This window comes from Diabrotica undecimpunctata, chromosome 5 (assembly GCF_040954645.1).
Source record: "Diabrotica undecimpunctata isolate CICGRU chromosome 5, icDiaUnde3, whole genome shotgun sequence".
Classification (NCBI taxonomy): Eukaryota; Metazoa; Arthropoda; class Insecta; order Coleoptera; family Chrysomelidae; genus Diabrotica; species Diabrotica undecimpunctata.
The window spans coordinates 154,071,751-154,093,587 of NC_092807.1; the positions used below are offsets into that span (position 1 = coordinate 154,071,751).

The window sequence follows — 21,837 nt, forward strand, 5'->3', positions numbered from 1 at the left end:
AATAAACTTAACATACAGAAACTAAAGTCAGAAGAAACAAAAGAAAATCTGAAACACGAAATCAACATAAATCTAGATAGAAACCCAAGAAATAATTGCAACGTAGAGCAGCAGTGGCAACTCTTCAAAACCTCTATATTGGAGCCAAGTAAGAAAGTACTTACAACAACCAAATGTAAGAAAAAAGAGTGAATGACCAAGGAAATTCTAGAGTTGATGAATGAAAGAAGAGAAAACAAAACCATCAATACGATCCGCTATAAACAGCTTCAAAACCAAATAAGAAGAAAAATTAAGGAGGCTAAAGAAACCTACTTTTCTGAAAAATATAAAGAAATAGAAGAACTGCAAAACAGATATGACAACTTTAATCTACATAAAAAAGTCAAAGCACTAGCCGGAGTAGGAAGTAGATGAACCACAAATATATTGCTCGACAAAAATGGAAATATTACATTGGAGACAGAACAAAAACTACGATGATGGAAAGAGTACATCAAGGAACTATTTCATAGCCAGAGAGAAGCTAGTTCATCTGTAGATAGCCAAACGGGAGATGTAGGCCCAGAGATAACCAAATCAGAGGTTAGTCAGGCATTAAACTCAATGAAAACCAATAAATCTGCTGGTCCTGATGAATTACCAAGCGAGTTATTAAAGTTGGTCAACGATAAAACCTGGACATAATAGTAGAACTATTTAATGCTATCTATACTACGCGAATCATCCCTAGAGAAATGTTGACATCCGCATTTGTGTATTTGCCAAAGAAAGTGAATGCCAAAGAGTGCAGTGACTATCGAACCATAAGCTTAATGTCACATACCTTGAAAATTCTGTTGAAAATTACCACAGAATTCACTCTAAATTCACTCGCAGTTAATTTCAGCCGGTCTAAAACTATTTTAAAAATTGTGGCACATTGTGTTCAATAAAACTTGAAGCTCTATCTTCGCTAGTAGCCTCTGGAGTTCTAGTGGTTATAGTCTGTTGTCGTTTTAAGAACGAAGTAAACCATTTAGGCTCTATCATTTTGAATTTTAGACCAAGATGTTGGAACCGTAATATCAAGAGTCGTAGCATATTGAAAAGCCAACATTCGATCCTGCTTTGGTGTAAGTCCATAATAATTATCAGATGCATTTTTTAGATAGTGACATAAAGCGTCTTTCATGTTAAAGATCTAAAACAATATATCATAGTTATTGCCTAAGAAAATTTGGACTTAAAAATATTTATACCTGTCTGTTCCTCTGACATCCTACATATACAGATGAAATACCTCCAGGTTCCGTGCAAGAGTGCGCATACCTATATTATAGTTTTACGAAACAAGCTTCAAACTCAACTTGTCGATAATACGAGCACGTACAGCTCATTCCATAACGTCAGCAGTTGTTTTTTTATAGGCTCGCATCGTTACGTCTGCAAATACTTAAAAAATATAATTAGATAATACTTTGGTTAAACAATCGATTTCATAGTGATATATGGGGCAGGTTAATACAACCTGCTCCATTCATAAAATGCCAACCAACCCCAATGAAGATTTTTCAACTAAAATGGCTAACACGTGTTTACGAATTTATTTTTTTATTATAACTAATAAATTAACAATCAGAATAAAACAATGTATTCTATAAGTTAATGTGATGAGTTTAGGTCCTGTCCCTTGGTTCTGGCGTGATGTGGTCCCCTCCAGTGAGAGAATCACGATAACTCGATGTTGTAGTATTGCGGAAATTAATGGATTGGAGTGTGTGTTCACTTTTTGAATGTATTGTAATTTCTTTGCTGGTATACTTCTTTCACTGTTGAGATATTGAGATCCTCATAGATTCTTTGGTTGATTACGTACCAGGGTGCATCAACAATTGCTCGTAAAATTTTTGAATGGCATCTTTCCGTAATAGCAATATTAGATTTACTACTACAGCCCTACAGCTCTATGCCATATGTCCATATTGGCTTGAAAACTGTTTTATAAATTAGAATTTTATTATTTATTGACAGCTTGGAGTTTTTTCCAATTACCAAATGATTTCTTTTTGTCTTAGTTGTATTTGTTTTCTTTTTTTGGTGATGTGTTCTTTCCAACACAGGGTTTGGTCCAGGTGTAGCCCTAGGTATTTGGTTGTTTTAGTACTGGGTATTTCCTCATTGTTGATATATATTGGTGGTGGTGTTTCTCGTAGTAAAGTGAAAGTTACGTAGGTTGACTTGTTTTCATTTATTTTTATTTTTCATTGTTTTAGCCAGTTTTCAAGCTCATACAAATAGTATTGGAGTTGTTGTCTATATTAATGTGTTTGTGACTTGTAAGTGCTACTGTATCATCTGCAAATGTGCCAATTGTTACGTTATGTCAAGTTGGTAGATCAGACATATATAATATATATAATAAAGGTCCCAGGACGCTGCCCTGTGGAATTTCCGACTTAATGGGATGCATTTTGGATTTTTTTTTTCCATTTACTTTTGTTCTAAACTGTCGGTTTTCCAAGTATGATGTAAGTATTCGAAAGAATGGTGGTAATATTTGTTTAATTTTATAAAGAAGTCCTTTATGCCAAACCTTATCAAAAGCTTGACGTACATCTAGTGACTCCATTGGGCAATATTCCTTTTCTTCTAATGTAGAATTGATTTTATGGGTTATTCGGTGGCATTGCTGGATAGTTGAGTGTTCTTGTCGAAATCCAAACTGATAATTTGTTATCCAATCTGCGCCTATAAAGTCTCGATCTATTCTTTTTATTAAAAGTTTTTCTAGTAATTTGGAGATTGTTGATAACAGACAGATAGGTCTATAGAATGAGACTTCACTTGGATCCTTTCCTGGTTTTGGGACTAAAAGTATTTCTGCAATTTTTAGATTGTTAGGCCAATAATTACATTTAATATTGCGTTAAATATATATGTAAGGATTACTATACCCTTTTTTGGTAATTCTTTTAGCATTTTTGGTGTTATTAGGTCAATTCCTGGTGACTTTTTGATATTTAGTTTTAAGATTTCTTCTTGAAGTTCTTTGGGTGTTGTTAATTTTATTGGATTTACTGATGGTTGTTCTGAGTTTAAATAATTAATAATTTCTTGATCTTCTTCATTGTTTTGTGTTTGGAATACTGTTGCTAAATGTTTAGCAAATAATTCTGATTATTCTTTATCACTTCTTGCCCATTGGTTCTGTGTGTCTTTGGTTTTTCTTACTGGTGGCGATATTGCTTGAGGTTTTAAGGATGATTTAATTGGTTTCCATATTGAATGGTCGTATGTTTTAAGTTGTGTTACATGTTTTTTACTGACTCTTCTCTTGCAATTTTTAGTTGTGTTTTTCATTTATTGGTTAAGCGATTGTAAAACGTTTTATCCGCTGGGTTCCGATTTTGTTGCCATTTGGCTCTTGCTCTTTACGAATTCATAAACTGTAAATTCGTTTACGTCAGATTAAAGAGCTATCAATATACTTTCACACCACCATCACAGAAAATATTTTAAATGTTTGTACTAGATTATATTAAAAAAAGTGTAAGACAACGAAAAATTACTCACCAAATGTAAAATCACAAATCAGCACTATATTCACTTGATGACGTTACAACTTCGACTGAAAGTATGGTAATACAAGCGCCAACGGTTTGTGCATGCAGAGTATTGTGTCGTACGGCTATAGCGTCCTCCTGGTTTTCAGGGGTTTCTGGACGATCTACAACTGCCGCTCTCGAAGAGGATGTCAAGTTTCGAGAGTCCATCTTCGTATTTAAGGAGTTGATTGAGATACCGGCCGCTACGGGCAAGAAGTTCCGCCGAGCCTTTGTGGTAGGTAAGGAGACACCGGCAATCAGAATTCTCTAACAGTTTAAGAACAGTAACAGAGCTTTCTTCTCGCTTCGTGTAGCCGCGTTCCCTCTTCTCGACAGAGGTACAAGAATGCCGGCAATGTCGACTCTTCCTGCTGCCAGTCGCTTCGTATAACTACCTTTTTGTTAACAGTAATTCATATAGTTACTATTTACATAAGGTTTTGGAGACGAAGTGGTATTGCAGCTCAACCTGATCGGAAAAGCAATTACAAGTCCCCGTCGGGGCTTTTATTCGCTCTTTATCGTGACAGGCCCAAATAACGCTGTGGTCAGTTCGACACGCTTTGAGATAGTTATAAGACTAATGTCTTTTCTATCTCAGAAAGTCGTGTTCTACTGTCAGGAAGCGTTTTGTAGTCGACACGCCGGTTCTCGTACACTTGATGATTTAACTTCTAAATTGGATAACCATTATTAGGTATTATTCTTCAATTTTTTGGACGTCTTCGACGATAGCAGGATATTGGTTAATTAATAAAACGCAAAGGTAGCTTGGTAGCGCACCGAACCAACAAGGTCTTACGGGGCTAGTAGTGTATGACGACTGGATCCCGTTCGGAAGATGTGCTGCTCTTTTATACACATCGTGTTTGAGAATTTTCAGCACACTTCCGCCGAGAGGCCAATGACAGCGCAGTTAATAACGAGCACTGTGGTTGGCCGGCCAAAGTAACAATCTTTGTCGTGATTGGTTACCTTGGCGACAATTGCACAGGTTGTATGTTTTACTATAAACAGCGGGTAATTTAAATGCACAATGTCAACGTACTCCGCATGACAACCAACCCCAGTCTCCCCTAGTATTGCGGCGTCTGCATAGAAGATTATTTTAAGTTGTTTTTTCTTATTTGGAACCTTTTTTAAGTTCTTACCGTTTTTATTATTCCATATATAAACAGGTTGAACAATAGAAAACTTAAACAATAGATGACTATTAAAACATAAGGGAAGAAATTTAAAGCAACTAATGTAGATAATAAAATTTAAAAAATAATTAAGTCAAATCAAATTCGACTTATTCGATAACTAAGTTTTTGTACCTTTTTTAGCACTAAATTAAAAAAATAGTGGCAAACACTGATCAATATACTAGATTTATCCTCTTTCAGGTTTTTAACAAACCAGGCGATTGCATAACGGCCATCGATTGGCTTGAAATAAAAAGTCAACAAACATCAGCAGTTGTTTTTGCATCACATAAAATTTTATAGGAGTACGTTATACGCATACCTCTCGGCTATGCTATGCATATAACGTAAAATTAAATCCCTGCGAAACGGCGCGTAAAGGTTGCGAAGCCAATTTTATGTAGAGGGTGTTTTTTTTTTAAACGGCACGTTCTAGTTATGGCTTGTATAAAGAGGGGAAGCAGTAGGAATGAGCTAATTAATTATTTATTAAATACATTGAAATAATAAGTACTTTAAGACTATGTAACATATTTGCCTGGACATCAATCAAGATATATAGGCATGTTTTATTGACTATAATAAAGCATTCGATGAAGTACGACATGAACAATTAATAAATGTCCTGAAATCAAAGAAGATTGACTACAACAACCTCAGGATCATATCAAATTTGTACTATAAACAGCGAGCAAAAATACGTGTTAACGAACAGCTGTCAGAAGAAATTGAAATTAGACGTGGAGTAAGACAGGGATGCGTATTGTCGCCAATAATTTTTAATGCCTAGTCCGAAGAGATCCTAAAAAACGCTATTGAGGGTGAAATAGCTGGAATAAAGGTAAATGGAGTTCCCATTAACAACATTAGATATGCAGACGACACTGTGATCTTAGACTAAAATATTAAAGATCTTCAGAGACTAGTGACCAGAATAGCGGAGTATGTAGAGTACGGTCTAACAATGTACGTCAAGAAGACGAAATTTATGAAAATATCAAAACTCAAAGAAATAACGAGAATCTTCTAATAAACAGAAGCAACGTCGAATATGTGGACAAATATGCATATCTGGGAACAAGGATTAACTCCACAAATAATTATATTCGGGAGATTAAAATCAAAAAAGAAAAGGCTAGGGCAAATTCCAACAAAATGAGAAGAGTGGTATGTACAAAGAATTTAAAATTGCAACTAAATGTTGGGTTGGCGAGGTGCTATGTTTTTTCGACTTAGTTTTATGGAATGGAATCTTGGACCTTCAATGCGACATGGAAAAAACTGAAATCATTCGAGCTGTGGGTGTATAGAAGAATTCTGAAAATATCTTGGACAGAACACGTCACAAACAAAGAGGTTATGAGAAAGATGAATAAAGAAATATAAATTTTAAATGCAATTAAGACAACAAAATTGGAATATCTCGGACATATTACACGTGGAGAGAAATACACCTTGCTCTAACTGATTAGGCAGGGAAATATCCAAGGAAAGAGAAGCATCGGGAGGCATAGAATGTCATGGCTGCGCAACCTGAGAGGGTGGTAAGGATGTACATCAAATGAACTTTTCAGACCAGCTGTCTTAAAAGTCCGAATAGTATGATGATCGCCGAACTCCGCGGAGATAGCGCTTGAAGATAAAGAACCTATTTTATTCCTAGCTAAGCGCATTCAGCCTACGACATCTTTATCTATGGACAGATCTAAATTTAAGAACTTGTAAGGTATTAATAGTTACAAGTTTTATTTAAAAATTCTTTATAAAAGGTACATAATTAAAAAGGCACTTTCGAGCTATATCATAGAACGTTTTCGGATTTAAAAGTCCATTACCAGAAAATTACTACCAGGTATAGATGAGTCAAACCACTAAATATCTGGGTAAAAATCGGTAAAAAATTACAAAATTTGTTATATGTTACATTATTGTTAAGAATATGTTGTAATGTTAAGGTATTTAACAGATAACCTGCATGCCAACGTAAGACCCCCAATAGGGGTTGTTTCTGTTTTAATTTCTCTAGCAACCACTTCACTCACTATTGTTAACTTTTCATTGTTTGCTTCATCTCTAGCACAGGAAGCTGGTTTTTCTTTTTCTCGAAAACCTGCATTCTTTCTTCTTGTTTACATGCCATCTCCGCTACGAAGGATGGCAATTATCACTGCTAACTTTTGACACTACAGCTCAAAATACTCCTGTTAAGCTACATCCAAACCATTCTCTGAGGTTCCTCAGCCTTTCATTGTTGTCTTGAATGTCCCAGGACATTCTTTTTCTACCTCTGCTGCACTTTCCTTAAATCTTTCCCTGCATTATTAGTTTTAGCAATTTATATCTGTCACCACGTGTTCTATGACGTGTTATATATATGTAGTTTTCTTATTTTGATGGAATCCAGTGTCTCCCTGCTGTTCTCTATCCTTCTTAGTACTTCTTCCTTGGCTATTCTGTCTGTCCAGGAGATTCTCAGCCTTCTTCGATATGTCCACATTTCAAATGCTTCCAATTTATTGAGACATTGTTTATTTGTCCATGTCTTCACACCATACAAAACACCAGAAAACACATAACACTTTAATACTCAAAAAAATTGTTAACCTTTCGCTACCGAAGGGTCAAGTTGTTTTGTAGTTGACGGAGGGGGTACATTATGTACCCCATGCATTTTTATAGATTAAATATTAACATAATGCAATAATTTTAGTTAAAACATAATTAAAACAAATGCAAGTATTTTTTATTGAATATAAGTAACAATAAAAAAATATATGGTGTCTTGACAAAAATTAATTATCGTTTTTTTGATTAGCTTTACATTTTGTACATATTATTGTTTGAATTGTTGTGGTTGTTTGATGTTCAGCACAAACAAAGAATTTACAAGAATTGCACGTTTTTCTGCTTTTGCGGTCCTTCTTGCGTGGACAAAGTAAACATCGCCCTGAGGATTTCAAGATGGTGGCGTCGTTTTCGCGATTCTCCCTTGGTGGCGGTGGGCATAATTCGTACATCGCGTTTATAATTCGCTTATGGAATTTTTGTGGACTTTGTAGTCGCCTATCGACATGGGGCTTTATAAGTTCTTGACCCAGGTTTAGTAAAAATTCTCTGCGTCTGTGAGAAGCTTCATACGCACGAATAGAATTATTTGTCGTCCACAGAACGTATGCGTTCAGACCTGCAATGTCTAGAAGATTTTGAAACAAAACAAATAGCCATCTCTTGGAGGCTCTTTTACAAGAATATTCATTTACCATCTTATCCATAGTATCTACGGCACCTTTTGTAGAATTGTAATGCAAGATTATGTCTGGCTTATAGTCCGTCTCTTCTCCGCTAATTTTATCGTCGTTATGTTCTGTACTCAATAAAATTACTGCCTTATTCTTTTTAGGAACTTAAGACGCCAGTGGTATTTCCTCAGTGAAGGCAAAAACTGAGGAATTTTTTTTGTCTAGAAATATTGGGTAGTAGGGCTGGGGGGATATCCTGCTTGTTTTTTCGAAGTGTTCCACATAATGTTATTTGTCGATCTAGGAGTTGTTTTGCCAAGGGAACACTGGTAAAGAAATTATCAGTAGTGATGCCATAACCGGTTTTTAGAAATGAGACCAAATCAAGTACTACTCTTTTGCCCTGGTCTTTTTCTGGTTTCTTACCATCTTTTCCAAAATAAATCTGAAGGTTAGCGGCATAGATGATTGTTGCATCAACTAGAGCCCATATTTTGATGCCATACTTGGCTGGTTTTGATTTAATGTAGACTCTAAATGGACACTTACCTCTAAAACTTACAAGTTGTTCATCAACAGTTAGATGAGAGTGGCACTTAAAACTTTCTTTACAGTGTTCTACAAACTTTGTAAACACTTCCCTAAAAGCTGCTAGTTTGCTAGTTTGTCAGAACTTCTACGTTCTTCTCTAGTGTTCAAATCATCGAATCGCATAAGTGAAATTAAATCTAGAAATCGGTCGCGTGACATGGCAGCCGGAAAAATAGATCGACTGTACAAAGGGTTTCGACACCACAAAAAGTGCACTGGTTCCCTATTGGCTTTTAGCGCACTCGCCGTAATCAAGAGTCCCAAGACCGCATAAATTTTCACTGAATCAGTGGGCAACCAGGTTCTTGTTTTATTAGGATTTTTCCCATTCCAATCCTGAAAGTATTTTTTCGCTTTCTGGTTTGTACATTTGACGATGATCTCTACAATTTTCTCATCTACAAATAATTTAAAGCAATCACTAATTTTAGCGACATTTTTAGATTTTTCTGTAAGCCCTGGTTTTTCGAGCAAGTTTTTTGTGCGACATCTAGTTTGTCGTAAAGGACGATTTTTCCAAACTGTACCATTCTTGGAAATAAATGTGGAATCTACTGCCCCCAAAACTGGTTTATCAGAATCATTACTGTCGCTCTCAGATGGCTAAAATATAATAAACTCAAGATAGAAATATCGTACATAAAACAAAAATAAAAATTATCTGCAGAATTTCAGGCTCATATTCCGCTACTTCTAAATTATCATCTAATTCTGAATCATCCGATAAACTATCTCTTTCAGAAAGGTAATCATCATCACTTTCCTCTGACTACTGCACTGCAGTTTCACGATCCTGTTCTTTCCGAAGGTCTAACATTATTTTTTTCGACATATCGATAAATCGTGTAATCACAAATGGATAAACTAAAACGGTATGTTAGCACTAAGTCATCCACAGAACTGATTTGTGTGTTATTGCAAACAACAGGTTTGGCGCCGTGCGCAAAACGTCTGGTTTAATCAGTGGCGTCGACCGCAATGAACTGTACCGCGGTTGACGGAGGGGGTACAACTTGCACCCCAAGCACAGTGCTGCACTTTTCATAGGTAAAAATATGTCAAATTGAAAACAAATGGTTGGATATGCTTTTACACATCCCAATGAAGAAGTAACTAGAACAGTTAAACAAAATTCCAACATTTTTAAAAATTATTCATGAAAAATCGAATTTGGGGTACAATCTGTACCCCCCTCCGGTAGCGGAAGGTTAAACTCCTTTATAAAAGGTATATAATGATATAGGATGTTAACAGATGATATAGGAGTAAGGTATATATGTTAACATCCCTCCCCTCAAGAAACTTCCTCCTTAATTGTCAGACAGTTACAACATTGATCGATGATCACCCATTATCAGCAATACGGGATAGTTTGAACTATGTATAACCAATCATTATATAAAAACTCTTGTACCGGAATGTAAGTAGTATTTTGTTTATTTCTAATTTATTACAAAGCAACTGATTTTTTCTCTTACCAATTTGTGGGTTGTTACTTTGTCTGCTAAAGCAATTTTATGCATATTAATAAACACAGACATGAAATATTGAAATAATTACTATAACTTTTCTTATCTATATCTTTATAAGACCTAATATGGGCTTTTTATAATTTAAGCATTTAATTTACTTTGTCCCACTGACCTGATGATGCTTTGCAAATTTTAGAAAGCGAAACCGGTCGTCTTGGGTAGTAAAATTGAATTGATTGTGAGTAAGTCTAATCAATTTCTTTTGCCTCTTTTTAAAATGAGAGGTGTTCCTGTTAGTACTTTGCAGTCCCATTAAGATAAGTTTATCTTTTTTCTGCAAGATGTTAGAAATGTATATGTATAAATGCCTCTAATTAAATCTTGTCATATAAATTTACTTTAAGAAGCCAATGAAAGTTTTGAATTATCATTGAACTACTTGTTACTTTATTTTGGTGCTACATATAAATATACAGTCGATCCGCCGGATCTTTGCACATCGTCATCATTCTTATTATAGGAAATAAATCAAAACATGTGAGTCAAACGTATGTCGGCTATAAGAATTATTATAAAAATTAGAAAATGGCTAATATTACAATTGACGTTTTTATACTTCTCTTTTATTTCATTTATTGCATTTAGAAAACTGGATACGTATACATTTATGAACGTGATTTTTTAATTTTTGGAAACCTATAGGTTGTCCAATAACATCTACAGTAAATAAATATTTAAACCAGAGTAATAAGAAATTAAAGTATTTTTATTGAATATAAGGAAATATATGGTACTGACATATCGTCAGATGATGTTCCTGTTGTTGGTAAATATCGGTTTAGATTTAAGAAGGTTACAAAAAAGAATAGTAACAAAAATGTGATATGAGAAGACTAAAATGTGAGTAAACAAAAGAGACGTTTTTAAAGATTAGATAAGAACATCTAATAGAAAAAAGAGAAAAAGAACAGTCAGATGAATGACAAGATACTGCAACTCATGGAAAAAAGAAAAAAATCAAAGAACAACACAAGAATGTACAACAATATTCACAGACAAATAAGAACACAAATACGAAAGGCCCAAGAAAATTGGTTAAAATCACAGTGTGAAGAAATATATTTATTGAAAGAAAAACACGATACGTTTAAAATGCATAAACAAGCAGCTGGTCTTTAGAAATTAAATACAGCTAACAAACTGCGAGATCAACAGAGAAACATCATCACAGATAAAAATCAAGAAATTTGCATATGGACCAAGTTTATCAAAGAACTCTGATGATAGTAGATCCCAACAACCTCCATCCCACATATGTAATGACCACTTACAAATCACATCAAATGAAGTGGAAAAGGCAATATTACAACCAAAAGATGGCAAAGCTCCTGGACCTGACAATGCACATGCTGATCATAAAACTATTTAACACCAACGGTACTCAACTCCTAATAAAAATATTTAATGAACCAAGAACATGGCTGAAGTCACGCCGACGTTTATTGCTGTACCAAAGAAAACAAAATCCGTATCCTGCAGTGATTTGCCGACCATCAGCTTAATGAACCATCTTTTAAAGTTATTTCTAAAAATCATACATCAAAGAATATATAGACTGTGTGAAGAAAAATTCAGCCGTAGTACAAAGTTTAGTTTTCGGAATGCAGTGGGTACGAGAGAGGCTCTCTTTAGCATAAAAAGGCTATTTCAACGATGTAGAGATGTGAACTGCAATACATATGCATGCTTCATTGATTACCATAAAGCATTCAAGTTAATGAACAGAAAGAGTAAAAATTGGGACCATTCCTTAGAAATTAAATGTAGGATAGAGAAAGCCAAATCTACATTTCAAAAATGGCTAAGCTATTCAAATGTCATGATTTATTCACACCCATAAAAATCAGGTTACTACCATGTTATATCTTTCGTATACTATTGTACGGAGTTGAGTCGTGGACTTTCACAGACACTACCTGCAGGAACATTGAGGCTTTCGAAATGTGGCTTTATCGTCGAATCCTGAAGATATCTTATACCGGTCACGTTACTAATCAGGACGTTTTATTAAGAATGGAAAAAGAAAAACAGCTGATAACCACAATAAAAACAGCCAAAATAGAATACCTTGGTCACATCATTAGCAACAACGAAATATACGAATTGCTGCAACTAATTTTACAGAAAAAAGTAGATGGAAAACGAGGCTCAGGAAGGCGAAGGATTTCCTGGCTGAAGAATCTATGTATGTGGTTCAACACAACAAATATTTTCAGACCAGCAGTGTGCAAAGTACAAATTGTCATGATAGTCGCCAATATCCGAAACGGGTAGACACTACAAGAAGATCTAAAAAACTGAATATAAATCTACTCCAGTGCTCCATCATCTTGATAATTTTGTTTATTCAGTGTTAAATATGGTTTTCAGACTTAAGTAATCACTTTGTTTTAAAAAATGGTCATACAAAAATTAACACAACGAACTTCAAATAAAGAAATCTATGCATAATAAATTAAAAAATAGAAAACTTGAGCTGGGTAAAAAAGAATTTATTATAACAATAATATAATTTAAATATTTATTGAAGCCTCATACACTATACAGCCATGTAGCCAATCATAAATTTAAGAATTCTTCACTGTCAGAATCTGAGCCACTCATATTACCAGTGTCTATTATGATTGGTTTAATGTTAGTGTCAACCATATTTTTTTCTCGGATATACCACTTTGTAATAATTTCATGAGTATGTTTCACACATTTTTCCCAAATTTCTGTGTTACATTGGTTTAGTGCCTCTTTCCACATATTTATAACAGCATTATCAGAATGTCCATCTCTACCAAGATTCTTATTGTAATATGACTTGCAGTTTGCCCAAATTAATTCAATAGCGTTGAATTCACAGTGATAAGGAGGTAGTCTCAACACTTCATGGCCATGTTCTTTTAGTAGTTCATGCTAACAGATGTTTTGCCAATAAATGCAACTTCTTTATCCCTTAATTCATTACTTATACTTTGCAGAGTAACATGTTTCTCTAAAAAAAAAAGGACAGATAAGTACAGAATAAACCACACTGTTATAACTAGTTCAATGAAAAAGAAGTAATACTTTGATTTTATAAAACTATAAATTATTTCAAATTAAAAAACTCACAAGAAAATTGACTTAATATCCATTAATGTATTCAGCAGAAATTTTCTTAAACTACTCTCAACAATCTTTTTTACAACATACATTTATATAAAGTATTGATTAAAAAGTACCTTCTGGTTATCATGGTACATGATACCATTATCTTATGGTATATCAAATTCTGATTGAAGAAATTTTTAACTACTTACTTTGTTGGTACATGTCGTATACTGTATTACGCACTGCCATTTTTGATCCCTCAGACAGATCAGTTGTTTTGTTTTTCGGACGAGGTCTACTTTTGCCTGGCTTTGAAAGAATGTGATTATTTTCTTTCCTTTTAATAATTGTACATACTGTTCGTCGTTATATTTTTAATGCAGCAGCTACTCTCTTAAATAAAGAATTGTTTAATGATTTTCATAAACGAACATACATTTCAATATGTTACCTGTTGAACAGACGAAAATGGCTCCAAAGGCCCATTTACTTTTTCTAATTCGAAATACTCCAACACATTCAACACAAGTTGCTAAGCTTGAGAAGTTAAAGGCTTGCCAGGCATACTCTAAAAATAAAAACCTTTAAAAATATTTCATATTGTCCGTTGACGTAGTTTTAGCTATATTTAAATAATTAATGTCAATTTAGAGGTTAAAAAAATTTATTATTCGTTATTAGCTAATACATGAATTCTTACCTTAATAAATTGAACACGAAGGTAAGGGTTAGTCGTTATAACAACTGTTTGTTAAAAATATGTATATTTAAAGTATGAAAAAGGATTGATTATTTAAATCAAACGAAAATAATTTATAAAAATATTACACTCTGTCAAAACAAAATTTCCAATTGTCATGTCAATTGTCAGTAGACGAATCAATCAGCGATCATTGTTCTATGGCTGTCTTTGTTCAATGCATGGTGTTGTGTATGGACAGGCGGTTTAAGTTAATAGTTTTAGTTTCTGTGAGTAGGAAAGAGACGTAACATAAAAAATAATTCGTGAATAATGTCATACTTGTGCAAAGATCCGGCGGACCGACTGTAGAATTTTAGTGAGTGTCTCAACAGCATTAGATGATAGGTGACGTGTCCCGCATATCGAAATTTCGGTAGACCGCATATCAGACGGTATACCGCATACCGAACTAGAAACTTTGCCGTAGACCGCATACCGAACCGGCATCGAACCTTTTCTATTTATCTAAATCCATTTTTACTGATAGAAGACAATTATTTTTACTGGAAAATTTGGAAAAGTATTTTGTTGTAAATGCCTTTTATAGTATTTTTCCAAATAAAAACCAATTTTGAAACATAGTACTTTTTGCGGCCTATTTGGTTCTACTACATTATTAAATTTTATTACAAATTGGATTGCATATTTTTTGCGAAAAAGCTGCATATATATGCGAATATTTTTTCAAAAAAATGTTGCATATATTTCGCGCTCTAGACATAACCATTATTTTGTTATAACAGTTTTTTTTTAAACAAAGATACTTTTCATTTTTTCAATTTCCTAATAATGCTTTATGTTTTTATAGATAAATAATTTTTTTGCCAAAATTGTGGTTTTTATTTACATTTAATGTTCCTCCTTAAATCTATGCCCAATCTATAACTGGCATATCCAAAAATGTGTCATTTTCTCTATGAAATAGGCGTAAATCGATTTTTTTCCACCGAAGTGTGTTATAAAAAACAACTTTTTTTAACTAATAAATAAAAAAAACTATTGAGGGTATACTAAAATGAGAAGCTAGCCTAAAATAAAATATATACTAGTTTTTTATGATAATAAAAGTTTATTTTTAATAAACCATTACAATTAAACATTTTGTATCTAATTTTCTAAGTATCAAGTTGAGGAACAACGGAAAAGGATTTAAAAATATTGCAGCATTTACAAATGAATATAAAAAAAATGTTGCCCAACAGAAGATTAAAAATTCTTCGTATTATGTAGGTATACTTTCCAATAAGTCTTATTAAATTCTTTACAAAACTCTGTTTTTTTTATCAAAAAAGAAAATCTTTTGAAAATGGAAGTTCCAATCGCTTTTTTACAAGTATCGATTATCAAAGGGTCCGTTTAGAAAAAAAACATCGAAAAGTAATTTCAGAAATTAATAAGGCATTTCTTTTACTCAAAGAAAAAGACTGTCTCTAGAAAAGTTTAAAATTCATTAAAAAGCTTTCAGCTTTCAAATTTGCAGACAAAGTTTGCGTGAAATTTTAATTGTAGCGTTTCTTTTAATGAAAAACGTTTTAAAGATAATTATTCTAATGTGAAATTAAAAGTAAGCTGAAGTTTTAATGCACGAAGAAGTTTCTTCTGAATCTGGTTTGCGATCCAAAATACAAATCACTAAGAAATATAAAGAAAAATTAAAGCGGTCTAACAAATAAGCAGTATTTCTCATAAATAAAGAAAAAGTATAAATATATTGTTAGATTCGATAAACCACGTAGTAAAAACTACGCACTAAATCATAACAGCTATGCAGTTATCAAAGACATGTTTTGTAAAAATTTAACAAACGGATTGTAAAATGAATATACACAAAATATATTGTTTTTCAGCATATATTCTCGAACATTTTTAACTTTGCATCTGAAACTTTAACTAAAGAATTAGAAAATTCGGCAAACGATTTTGGGCAGTTATGGAGAAGTTAAGCTCATCGAGCAAAAAGACAAAAGAGGGAATCTAATCTTTAAGAAAAGGAGACCAAAAGTCATAAAAGTTGCCTCTTAATATGGAGGATATATCCGGGAATGCAAAGGCACCAAATTTAACCCAGATAATCCTGACATAAGAAATAGTATTAAAACTGCAATTTTTTGTTATTAATATGTTTTATTTGGAACACTTGAATACATTACTGTAATAATATTGCAAAAAATCGCAATGTACACAAAAAAAAATTAGCGTCCTACATCTAGGACGTCAGGATCAAGCACTACCATTTGTGGGGTAACTCACAAAGCAGCGTACATGGATACCAACATCACATTTTTGACATCTTGTAGTTGTTTTTTTATGGCAGTAGCGACATCTAGTTTGTTTTTCTTGATCAATCACATAATGATGCATTCCATCGAAACGAGAATCGGCATTTTCTCTTCGACTTGGCCGTCCACAAGAAGATGAAGTTGCTTTTGTATAAAGCTGAAGAAGTGAAGTTGCAATGCGTCGTCGAAAAGCTAATTGATCCAAAGTGCCCTGATTGCTTCGATGTAGTTGCCAAGCATTCTGTATAGCCAAATCGATACAGTGAGTAAACAAACAGAAGTACCACTTTTTTTCTCTAATACCAGTTCTATATAAACTTACGTTTTGATCGCATCGATCTACGCCGCCCATATTTCGATTATATAATTTTACCATAAATGGTTGAGGAACAAGTATCGTTTTTTTTTCTTGTCGCGAATATCGCTTTACTTGATGAATAGGATTCGTACCAACTGCGTTCGAGCAGAGCGATACAACACTATTATCGTGCCAGCTGACAATTGTCAATTTCTTATTACCGTCAAACTTAGCATCGTACGAACCTCTTTTGTCTTTTTGTAACTCCTTTGCCGATTTATTCTTTTTATTCTGTTACTTCTTATGGTTCCTGTTCCTCTGATATTTTTTTCTGTCAGCATTTCAAATAAAGGCATTGTACTAAAAAAATTATCAAAAAATAAATGAAATTTTTTCAGCTCCCACTTTGATCTAAGAATGTCAACATAACTGAGTACCACACCTACATCGACACCAAAATCCTTGTATTTAGGCGATACGTGTGATGCTCCCTGGTATGGGTCAAACCACGTTACGTACCCATTTTTGTTACATCCAACCCAAAGTTTATATCCCCATCTTATCGGTTTACCCTTTATAAACTGTTTACAGCCGTGACGCCCGAAATAAGGAACCATGGCTTCATCAACACTGTGGTTCTCGTCTAAAACTGCATGTTTTAAAAAAATTTGATTTAGTAACCTATAGAGAGGTCTAACTTTACTGAATTTATCAGAATGATCCAAATTATTATTATCGGCTATATGCAGAACGCTCATTATAAAATCAAACCTATCCCTAGCAAGTGCCCCAGAAACTAAGGAATTACAGACGTCTCTATCCTTTTCCCAATACATCTTCCTTGGGTATTGAGCATAACCACTAAGAATAAGAATTCCTACGAATGCTTTGATTTCTTCGATACATATAGGCTTATTTTTCTTATTTTTCATACTTGCATATCTATTGGATTCGACAACCAGTAAATCAAAAATTTCTTCATCGAACAACTTCATGAACCAGTCTATGGGAGTATCTTCTGTATCAATATTGAGATCATTATCCTTTGACCAATCAAGTATTTCTGCTTGCTCTGAGGTGGTTGCTACTTCAGACCAGTGGTATTGCCGTGAAATTTTAAAAACTTTCTCAGATTTAACAGAATTTGATAATGGAATATCATCATCCGAGTCTGAGTCAACCGAACGAGGTACATGGATTTCAGCTACTGTTCTCAACATATTTGAAGGCGAATTATCCGGAGACACGTTTTCTTCATCACCAGAATCCTCATCTGTTTCAGCGGCATCTTCCGGAAGTAAGAGAACTATATTAGCTTGAGAATGAGGAAATTCATCTTCTTCTAACATCTCCAAGGCCTCATGTAAAGAAAAACCCCTGAAACAATAAAAGCAGTATGTTCATAACACTATCAACAAATTCTTTTGGGCTAAATACTAAGTAAAATAAACAAAGAAATCCAATGATTACAATAATTACTCAAAATTATAATTTTCATGCCATAATAGTACATAATCCTGACATCCTACATGTAGGACGGTCAAATTTATCACCACCTGGCAGCCAACTGGCAAACATTTTGGATAAAATTATTTCACGATTTGGAAAAATGAACACTTATATACAAATAACATCATAAAAAAAGTATATTTTATCAAAAGTTTAATATTCATTTCTTACCTTGCAAATCTGATTCCATGCTCAGCCATATTTTACGTTTTTTACAACCGCACCACAAGTAGACGTTTCAAGCGATAGGAACAAACTAAACAACAATGGGACGATTTGTCCTTGAGTAACATTTTGTGATAGACGGCGTTATCAAATTTAAACAGGGCCGTGTTCAAAAATTATTGAAATTAGCGTCCTACATATAGAACGTCAGGGTTATTAGGGTTAAAGTAGCTATAAAATATTTTTAGAATTATTCTTAGACGAGAAAGTTTTAATTAAATAATACCGATAATAGTCGAAAATGTGACAAAATTGTTAAAAAACTTCAATATAAACATAATTCAACTAAATTTGATTTCTTAAACAAGGAAAGTGACTCTCTTTCCTTGTTTAATGTGGCCTCTCAAAATAGCACTTCCCGTCTAACAATATTTTTGGCCCCACTACCTGTACATTCCCTCTTCTCTCTTTTTGCTCGATTGTTAAGCTACACAGATGCATCTAAAACTGCGACATAGGTCGGATACTCAATAACAATTGCAAATAGTATCATTCAGAAGTTCTGCTTTCCACCATCCACCTCCATCCATACAGGAGAGCTGTACACCATCCTTCAAGCGTTAAAATGCTTATCTAGCTAAACTAAAGCCAAAAATGCTGTAATATGTAAAGAGTTGATGTCCATTATAGACTTCATTGTGATCATATATATATTTCGAATACTCATTAGTTTATGCCATAGATAACAAAACCAACTGTCTCACTTCTGGAACAAACATAACATTAATCATGGTCCCTTTACAAGTTGACATTTTAGGTAATAAGACTGCTAATAGTGTTGCAAAGGAAGCAATTACAACCAAATCAGACATCAAATCCATTCAACTAGCATTAGATCTAAAACCATCATTAAGGTCATAATTCAAAAAGTTCTGTCAAAACCAATGAAAGAGATCAACCTCATAACTATACAAAATACAACCTACCATTGAACTCAGCTATCTAAATTAAATAGAAGAGACAAATTAATCGTTCACACTATAAAAATTTATAATTTGCTTATAAAGGGTTGAAAGGGGGAAATGAACAATCAATGGGCTTGAAGACAGGGTAAACAAATAAATTAAAACGTTTGCCAACGGCTACTCGTTTTGGTTGGAGAGCTAGGTCGTGGATAAGGATTTCTTTTTATTGGGGAGGAAGGTAGGAAGTAAGAAACTGGAAAAACTAACTACGAAAAATAACCAAAAAAATACTTACAGAGATGTCCTGTGACACTAAACAAGAAGATTACTAAATTTGTAAATATGATTTGTAATATGAACCTCAAAATTGCCTACAATTTATGTTTTTAACTTTGATGGATATCTATTAGTATAGCTGATCTACTGAGGTTTATCACACTAATCAAACACCATGTATAAATATATATATATATATATATATATATATATATATATATATACATATATATATATATATATATATATATATATATATATATATATATATATATATATATGATTAATATGTACCTACATTTTTATTTTCAATCTTTAAAAATTGTCATGATTAGAGTTTATTTTTAAATTATATAATTATTTTAACCAGTTGTACATTTTCATTTCGTCGGTTTTGATAAACATGGGTTATTTTATGCAAATGGACTATTATAAAAACGTTATAAATATATTCAACGATGAATGAAAGCTTGAAATGTTGATTGACCAGTTTTTGCTTTTCCATCAAGTAAAACAGAAAACTGTAGTATTTATAGACAAAAATAGATAGATTTATTTAAAAATAAACGCGTTTCATTAGTTTTTTTTTTAAATATTTATAATAAATCGTTTTTAAAAACAAAAGTAAATCCTCTTCAATTATCGACGTATTGTTTCAGTTGGCTATCTTAAGTTAGAAGAGTTTTTTGTTTTCAGTCATTATTCATAATTCCCACTTATTAAAAAGAAAAGAAGTTATTTTATATAAAATTTTAAAACAGCTTTCAAAAGGTAGACCTACGGTTTTTTCAACTGGACCGTGTTATGCCTGGCAGCTGGTTCCTTTCCGTATGCGTGGAAGAATTGACGGTTAAAAATATCCTATCTTATGTAAAGAGACAAGCTTTATCTACCAGAGGCTTCTCTACAAGAAGCTTTAAACGTAGATCCAGATTTTAGCTTAAATCTGTGCCTTCTAAGAACTGCAAGGCAAAACAGACGTTGATAAATATGTAAAGAGAGAAAAGGGGAATATAAAATGGCATTCCACAACATATCTCCTCAAATAAGCAAAAATCCTTGGCGAATTAGTTTCTTGTACTTATAAAGAGTATATCGAAAAAAAAAAGAAAGAGAGTTAAGATTTGATCTCACACATAGTGTCTCTTTATATTTGCTTATAGGTATTTCATCCTCATCAGGACTCATTAGAGCGACAATTTACAGAAGCTCTGAACGTAAAAACAATGTTTTTTGTCTAAAATCAAATCAAAATCAAACCAATAAGCCAGTCAATCATAATTGACTGGATTTAATGCAACATAATACCATGGAATCTGATTTTTCTTAAAACTGAAATATTACAAAATGCAATGCAACAAAAATCTTACTATAAAAACATGTCATTGACTAAACGGTAAAAATAAAAGGAATCTCTGTATTAGATTTGCCACCTTATCTTTGTCAAGAGCGGATAGTTTAGTATTATTAAAACTATTCCTGTTTTATTGGAGTTTAAAAAAAAAACAAGATATAGTATACTACTTCTTGGAACAAGAGTATTTTACCTTATTTGAAAATATTAAATAGTTAACTAAGTATTTGAGGAAAATTTATATATTTTAGATTTATGTATTCCTAAGCATCCGACACCATGTTAGGGTAAAAGGAAGGGGAGAAAGAAAGAAAGTATTCCTAAGCATAAAAATTTACACTATACGCTTGCAGGTTGATATTGGTTTTATAGTTTTGTGTATAACCTTTTCAATTGCAAGGTTTGTTAATTATTTTCATTTCATGTGCCACTAAAAAACTAAATAAAAATACTGTGCATATATTATGGATATCATGGCTTGCTAACTATTTCCATCTACCTCCAGTATTATGCATGCAAATGTAAACACACATATAAATTAGAGATTCCAGTGGACCGAATCTCTTGTGAAATTGTAATATAACCTTTATGTACATTTAGCGAGTATGTTGGCCAGTTGGAAAGTCATCCAGCAGATGTGATTTATAGAGATATACATTATATATATATATATATATATATATATATATATATATATATATATATATATATATATATATATATATATATATATGTAAATACTTTTTTCTTTTTGGGTGTGGTAGTCAATAAAAAATAGAGCTTTGCTAAGGCGTACTATTTATTCTGAATCCAAGCTTTCGGTGGTTTTTTGCCACCTTTATCAAGGTCTACAAAAAAAATTACTATGTTGTAACAAACTGAATGGTGCCAAAAAGGCTGTAAAAAACTATAAAAAACTTACCCGAATGTAAGATTCGTGGCATAAACAACAACGTTAAATAACATGATAAAACTGAGGTTGCAACTAAACTTAAAAATGTTACTGTTAAAAAACACTTTAAAAATTACTAA

General features: G+C 33.0%; 1 protein-coding gene and 1 long non-coding RNA gene across 2 annotated transcripts in view; one reads left to right on the forward strand and one right to left on the reverse strand.

Annotated features, from left to right (window-relative positions):
- Nucleotides 1-21,837, forward strand: part of LOC140442020 (uncharacterized) — a 1,060,727-nt gene that overhangs the window by 43,158 nt on the left and 995,732 nt on the right. The window lies entirely within an intron of this gene.
- Nucleotides 12,644-13,695, reverse strand: LOC140440848 (uncharacterized). The gene is made up of 2 exons (XR_011950945.1): nucleotides 13,427-13,695; nucleotides 12,644-13,119 (listed from the first exon to the last, which is right to left on the reverse strand). It is a non-coding gene; the product is annotated as an uncharacterized lncRNA (long non-coding RNA).